Consider the following 7345-nt stretch of genomic DNA (forward strand, 5'->3'; position numbering starts at 1 on the left):
CAGGACAGGGAGTCAGGGAGAAACTGGCCCTTTGCTCCCACTCACCCTTCCCACGTGTTTTCCTCCCAGGACAGGGAGTCAGGGAGAAACTGGCCTTTTGCTCCCACTCACGCTTCCCACGTGTTTCCCAAGACTAAACAGAAAAGCAGAAGCTCGAAAGTTCTCAGGTTTCCAGCTTAGGTCAAGGGTAAGGGCTCCGTGGGGAGGAACAGAACTGGAGAAGACCTGGAGGACGAGACGGGGGCAGGCAGAGGCAGCAGCCGCCTCCACGCCACAGATAACGGAGGAAGAATCTAGAAGGAGGCTCCCTGCAGGCCGGGCAGCCTGGAGCCCAGCCCCGCCACATCCCCTGGAGCTGCCCGTCCGCCCCCACTGAGATGATTCAGAGATGGGAGACTCCGAGGTCCAACCGACTCCAGCCAGACTCCCTGCACCCGCCACTGCTCTCCTGAGCGTCCACAAAGCCACTCCCAGGAATCCAAAAAAATTAAAGACTTAATTGTATTCAAGCCGGGCAGGCAGCAGAGCCTGAGGACAGTTCCCGAGCGCGTCTGGAAACCATCCTCATCCTCAGAGCAAGGCGGCCACTGTCTGAAAACTGCCACTTCCTCTTCGAGAGGCCACCCAGCAGCCCCTGTCTGGGGCCAGCACAAGTAGCTGGCACTGGGCTGGGAGCTCTGGGCAGCTGGTGGCCGGGGAGAAGCCTTCTCGGAGGCCGGCCTCTCCACCGAGCTGACATCTCCTGCAAGTGCCCCGAGGCCTCGGGCAGGTACCTTAGCCTCACCCACCCCAGCCCCTCACCTGGCACAGGGTCTGTGGTTTACATGACAGAAGGGACAGGAAGCTCTGTGGAGAGCTCGCATCGCCCCATCCTCCACCACACATCATCCTGGGGACCCACGTGCAACACCCCCACGCACGGCAGCCTGCACCCCAGAGCTATGAGCCCCTTTCAAGACTGAAGCCCCCACCGGGGCCGCCGAACCCCACAGGGAGCACAGCACAGGCCCACTGCTAACAGGAAGAAGCACCTGTACTCTGGCTCCCCGACGCTGGAACGGGGCCCTGGCCCTGCACCCCACACACCAGCTCCCCTCTCCACAGGAAAGGGCTCCCAGAATCCAGCCACTCGGTGTGTGGGGGCAGAAGCCCTCCTGACTTAGAAGCAAGTGGCACGTGGATCAGCATTCACACTTGCCAGCCAATCACCCACAGCCCCGTGCAGACTCTCCCCAGTGGGACTGAGGGGGCTCTCCTGCCCTTCGCAGGGGTGTCTCCCCCACGCGCCCCCAGTCCCATCCTCTCCACGGCTCCAGATGCTCACAACCCCAGAACACTCAATGGGACAACTCCGAGCGGGCTACAGAGAAAGAAAAGCCACACAAGCTCACCAAGGGCACTCCACTTCAGAAGTGCCTCCCTCTCCTGGAAATGTCGACCCCGAAGCTCTCACTGGGAAACCTCTGGCCTGGCCCCCGGGAAGCAACAGGCATGGGTTTGGGGCTGAGGCCATCCCAGCAGCTCTGTGGCCTGCCAGACCTCAGAGCACTCCCGTCAGGGGCGACAAGAGCCAGAGAGCCCTACAGCCCCATGTCCTCCTGGATGAATTAAAAGCACGACCCATCCCAGCTTCAGACAACAAAAAGTCTAACCCTCCATTTTCCAGACTCCAGACCAACCCATTTGCTAAGCAGCGTCCTGAGTCACTCCCTCCTCCAGCTCTGTGGGTACGGCTTTCTCAGGCTGCAGGGAAACAGACAAGCTTCTCAGGGCCCACCCGCCTTGCGCTGGCCGCCTCCAGCACGCCGCCCTCACCCATAGCCATCAAGGACAGAGCCTCGTCCTGCGGGGCCCGCCGCTCTATCACCCGCTGCGGAGGCCAGCGGTCGGCAGGGCCCTGCCACTCAGAGCCCACCAGGGAGGCAGGAACCAGAACCCACTCCGAAATCAACAGAGAAAGCTCGGCAAACAGGCCGGTGAGCATAGGGGTCGCACACAGGGGCCAGCGGGAGCCATTTCCAGAGAGTTCCTCAGGGATAAGCTCAGATCTGCAGACCCCTCCTCCTTCGACCTTGGACCTATTAGCCAGGTCGAAGAGGTGCTGCCCACCCTATGCAGGACGCGCTTCCTCCTCTGAGCATGTCCAGGGCCTCCCCTCAACAAAGGCGCCGTTTTGAGACTCCCAGAGCTGTCAGCCAACGGTTGTCGGAAGGCAGAGCTGAGCTCCAGCCCTGCACAGGGCATCCCCGTTCCGGACACAGCGACACAGCTGTTTCGGCTCGCCGCTCCGTGCTAAAGGCGGCAGCATTGCCGGGCCCGTGTCGGCGCTGAGGCATCCCGGCGGGTTCTCTGGTGCGGTCTGCGTGGACACTCGACGCTTGCACTGCAGCTCTTTCACGGTTTCCGGGGTTCACTGGAAAAACCTACCCATAGTGGTTTTTCAAGCCAAAGATCATTCCTGTCCTCCAAGCCTCAACCCTCAGGATGCTGGGAACATGCCGGAAGCCACAAACAGGAAGACAAACCCCCAAACACCCGGCACACACAGGGCAGGCAGCCTTCGTTCCGGGGAAACAGCCGGCCAGCCCCACATGACAAACAGGCAAGCTTCCGACGCTCGAGCCTGGGCCTCGCGCTCCAACCCACAACCTCGCCCTCAACAGCGGCGCAGGCCTCTCTGTCACGGCCCAGCCGCTGACCAGTGGGGCTGAGAATCGGCTGGAGGGGTGGATGGCAGAGCGACGCCGTCCCCGCTCCCGGCCTCCACGCTTCGTCTGGGGTGAGGCCTTCCGTTCTGCTGAAGGCACCTCACGGTCACGGCGATGACGGCTACGAGCTCGGTGAACGCCGCAGGCATCAGGCGTCGTGGGGAGTGACTCACGCGTCGAATCCCGGCGGCAACCACGACAGACGCGGAACGGTTATCCCCACCATGCAGACAAGGAAACTTGGGTCTAGGATCCCAACGCTGGCCAGTCTCAGCACAGGACCCAGCCAGAGCCCCAGCCCTGCCCTCCCCGAGTCTCACGCCCCACAGGTCATGCAGGGCCTTCGGAACCGTCTTCACAGGTCACAGCTGCACAGGAGCACGTCTCACATGGGCGGAGGCCCAGAGGGGAGCAGGGCTGCACAGTGGACAGCACACACACCAGCAGTTTCCCGTCTCAGAGCTGCCCGGCATGCACACTGGAAAACAGTTAAGGTGACCCCCGGCGAGGTAACGCACTCGGCTCTGTCTGCGATAATGAGATGTCGGACACAAGGCCAACGTCTCTCCCGAGGGACATCGTGGGCATCACCCCACCATCCTTGCCCCCCCATCCTCCCAAAACGGGCACACTGCTCTCGCCTGAGCCTTTAACAGGACACGGCCTGGCCGCTGGCCCCAGCCTCCCGTCCAACCTCAAGTGGACAGTCGGAGGGCCCAGGGCACAGGCTGCCCCTCCCCAGCCTCTAGGCAAGGCAGCTCGGCCATCCCATATCCCTTCTCGCCAGATTCAAGGCCCCCACAGGTCCCCCTTGGTCCTCCAGACCTGGCCATTTTCCTAGAAGGGAACTCACTCTGCATAGCAGATTCATCTTCCCACACTGGAAGCAGCTTCAGGCAGAGGCCAGCCCAGCTCCTCCACCGCTGCGAATGTCACTCCTACAGCGCTTGGGCCAGCCTGGCTCTTCCGTGACTTCGGAACGTCATTCCTATGGGGCCGAGGCTGGCCCAGCCCCGGGGCGGCTATGGAGGCTACGGAATGTCACTCCTACAGGCAGAGGCTGGCCCCGTGCTCTTGCGAGCAGCTACAGGACGGACTTGCTGAGTGTGCACACGGGGGCATGGACGTGTCAGGAGCACAGGGACTGGCGGAGATCCACAGACTCATTCGTTTATCAGCTAAAACAAACTGGGGAAACCACTATGTTAAGCCACTCTCCACCACTGGACTCAGCCTGTGCCCTGAGAAGTGACCACAGCTCTGAACACTCCAGGATTTAAGCGTTTTCAAAACTGGAGACAGGACTCCCACATGGTCAGCATCCTGGGGGTCGAGAATCCTTAGCGCCCAGCAGTGCCCACATCCAGGGCACTGGCGCCTCTGGAGCGACCGCGTCTCTGCAGAGATTGGCTGGCAGCGATTTCTAATAAAACGGATTTCCTCTGCTCTAACTGTGGAAGGATCAGGAGGAGCGTTCCTGCTTACCCGTTAGCTCCCATCCTCTCGCAGACACAGAATGTGCACAGAGACTGACTCCACCTCCACTGTGTAACGAGGCAGCGTCGTGTACAACATCTTACCACTCCAGAGTAATCTCACTTTAAATTATTTGGTGAGGGACAGAATCCTGCGAGGAGGCCCAAGACCTTCCGAGGGGCCCAGGAACCAGAGAAGTCCAGGTTTCCCCGGAAACCACAACTCTCCAAGGCTTTTTCACCTTTTGGGAAATTTCCATAAGATTTCCTACCCAGGAGGCTGTTGAAAGAAGCAGAATGTGGCCGTTCAAACGCTCAAGTCTCTTTCTTGGCACACAATGGTCCGTCAGCAGAGACCGGACCCTGGTCCTGCCAGGGCCCCGCTCTGTGCTGGGTAAAGCCCAGGCCTGCACTCACCCCTCAAAGCAGCCTGACCAAGAAGAGAGTGCCGGGCGCCTGCTCACCCCAGCCAGCCCTTCGAGGGCTCACACCAGCCTCTGAGCTGAACGCGGGGGTGGGAGAGGGGCCCGGGCAGCCTGTGCTCAGCACCATCTGAGTTATCCAGGACTGTGAGGGGACACGCCTGGGTCCCGGCACAAGGGGACTTGAACATAGGCCCTCCAGCCCCGGGCCCCTCTCTGCAGTGAAATGGGAGACAGCACCTGGTCAAGCAGCCCAGGGCCATAGGCCCCTGCAACCCTGGACCCCATCTGAGGCCTGGCCCAAAAGCCAAGATGGCACAGCGAGCCCCACGGACAGGCCCTCCCTGGTGCCAGAGTTCCCATCTGGCCTATTTTAAACACAGCTTCACCCTGGCCATTCAACGTGGCTGGGCTGCTGGCAAGCTCAAGCAATCTGCACCCCCAGCTCTCATCTCAGGCTGGGACCCCTCCTTTCACTTAAGCAGGACGACTCTGGAGCTCACTCAACCTTCCTCTGCCTCAGTTTCCCCATCCACAGGGACGGGGCTGTGTGACCCTCTAGTAGGCTGTAACTGAGGCCCACACCCAGTGAGAACAGAGTGGACACGCCCAGTGACCCACGTGGGGATCCTGGACGAGGAGATTCAAGTCCGTGGTGCAGCAGTGCCTGGCTCCATCCTGTGCACAGATGGGCAGCAGGAGAGAGGCTGGAGCTGGGGATTCAGGCTCCGAAGGGCACCCCTATGGTGCTCTGGCCCAGAGTCCCCTACGGCAGCCCCAGGTACATCATCTGCTGAGTCTGGGCCACTTCTGCAGCTCACACTCCCTTTGGGAGGGTCTGGGAGAGGTGGGCCGGCACGCTGCCCCCATCAGGCAGAGAGCAGGTCTGACTCAGGGAGGCCCTGTCTCCAGAACCTCTGGGAACGCACCAGGCAGCGCGAGAGCGGAGGCCGCAGCTCCACACAGAGGAGCAACGGTGGAGAAAGTCCCTCTCTAACCCGGTGCTGACGTCTCCACCTCCCCAGAGCTGGGGCAGCGGGGGCCTGGCCTGATGCCTACGGAGCCCTGGGGCCATAGGGCAGCAGCCCTCTCTACCCCAGACAGCGGCCACCCCGGGTCCAGCAGGGATGCCCAGAGAGGTTCTCACAACGTGACCTCTCTGAAGCCAGACGCTGGGGGCAACAGGCAAAAGGGAGGTGGGCCTGGGGACCTGTGTCCAGCCACAGCTGGGTGCAGCAGCACAGGGAGCCCTGGCCTTCCCCCTACTCCCGGCTGCCCCAGGCCCAACTCAGCTCCATCTCCGTTTAGCTGATGAACAAACAGACCAAATGATGCCTAATGCACAACCCGGCCAGTCCATGCCGGGCCAGGCAGGGGACACGGGGCCATCGGGCCTCCCAAGCCGGGGTGGAAGCTGTACCCCAAGGATGGGCTGGGCCATGGGGACAGCAGAGAACTCCACGCCAGAGGTCTGGGGGCCAGGCGGTGAGTTGCACCTCTTTCACAGAGGGCACTGGGCCGGCCTGGTAGAGTGGGATGCCCCCCAGCAGCGGGGCTCACAAAGCCCCTGAGTGAGAAGCAGCTGTGCCGATGTTACTCACAGAAAACTGAGGTTTGCAGAGGTTCTGAGACCAGCCCCCAGTGTCCAATCTGGGGCAGGATCAGAGACCCTGCTCTCCAGCCCTGACCCTCAGAAAAAATCCCCCTGCCAAAGGGGCTGCCTCCCTGAGGCCAAGCCACCCCTGCCCACAGCAAAGGAGCTGAGGAGAGGCCTAGTGCAGGCTGGAGGGCGGGGCTGTTCGGACGTTGAGGGGGTCGCCTGAAGCCCCCACAAGCTGCTGCCCTGTAGAGACTCAGGTCGTCAGGAGGAGACGGCGCAGACCCCACATGTGCAAGCGCTCCCCATGCTTCACCCCAGTTCTGGACTGCCACTCTCAGGAGGCAGAGACAGGAAGGAGGAACAGAGGGGCTGACCCACACAGGCCCAGGCAGGGGGCGGCCAGCAGAGAGCTGTGGACCCAACGGGAAACCTCAGGAAGAGCCAGGCTGGGCCCTTGGATCATGGGCTCAAAGCAGAACAAACCCCGGGCAGCACCATGGGTCAAACGCAGAGTGGGGCTCCGGCCACTGAGGCCATCGGGGCAGGAGGGCTGTGGGGTGGGTTCTGTCCTGTCCTCGTCCCAGGAGTCACCTTGGGCTGAGACCTGGCTGACCAGTACCGGCCCTCCAAGAGCCCCTTTGGTTCCCAGCCAGGTGGGGGCCATAAGGAGAGGCCGTTCCTGAGGACATAGAGGCCCATCCGAGGATTCGGGCATGGACCCTGGACTGGAAAGGCCAGACTCACCTCCTGGGGGCGGCAGGACCTCCAGGACCCAGGAGGTCGGAGAAGCCTCTGCTTGGGGGGTCCCAGGCTGGGTGCCCAGGGGCCCTCCACGGAGACACCCTCCCTGCAAGCGGCCTGGCATTTCCCTCTGGGACCTTCTCCCTACCCCAGAACCCTCCCACATCACAGCCCACGGAGGGTCTGCTGAGGGCACACTCAAGGCCACACACACGCTGGGGCACACACCCCTCTCGGCCCAGGTGGGCGCCCGGCCAGCTTGTGGCGAGTCTGCCCCTCAGTCCCATCCCAAAATGCCTCTCACACAAAATGGCCGGTCCCGGAGCTCGGCGGGTCCCTTGTTCGGCTGGGATGGGAGAGCAAGCGCCCTGGCGCGGGGAGGCTGTGCACACCCGCCGC

This window comes from Mandrillus leucophaeus, unplaced genomic scaffold, assembly GCF_000951045.1.
Source record: "Mandrillus leucophaeus isolate KB7577 unplaced genomic scaffold, Mleu.le_1.0 Scaffold41, whole genome shotgun sequence".
NCBI lineage: Eukaryota > Metazoa > Chordata > Mammalia > Primates > Cercopithecidae > Mandrillus > Mandrillus leucophaeus.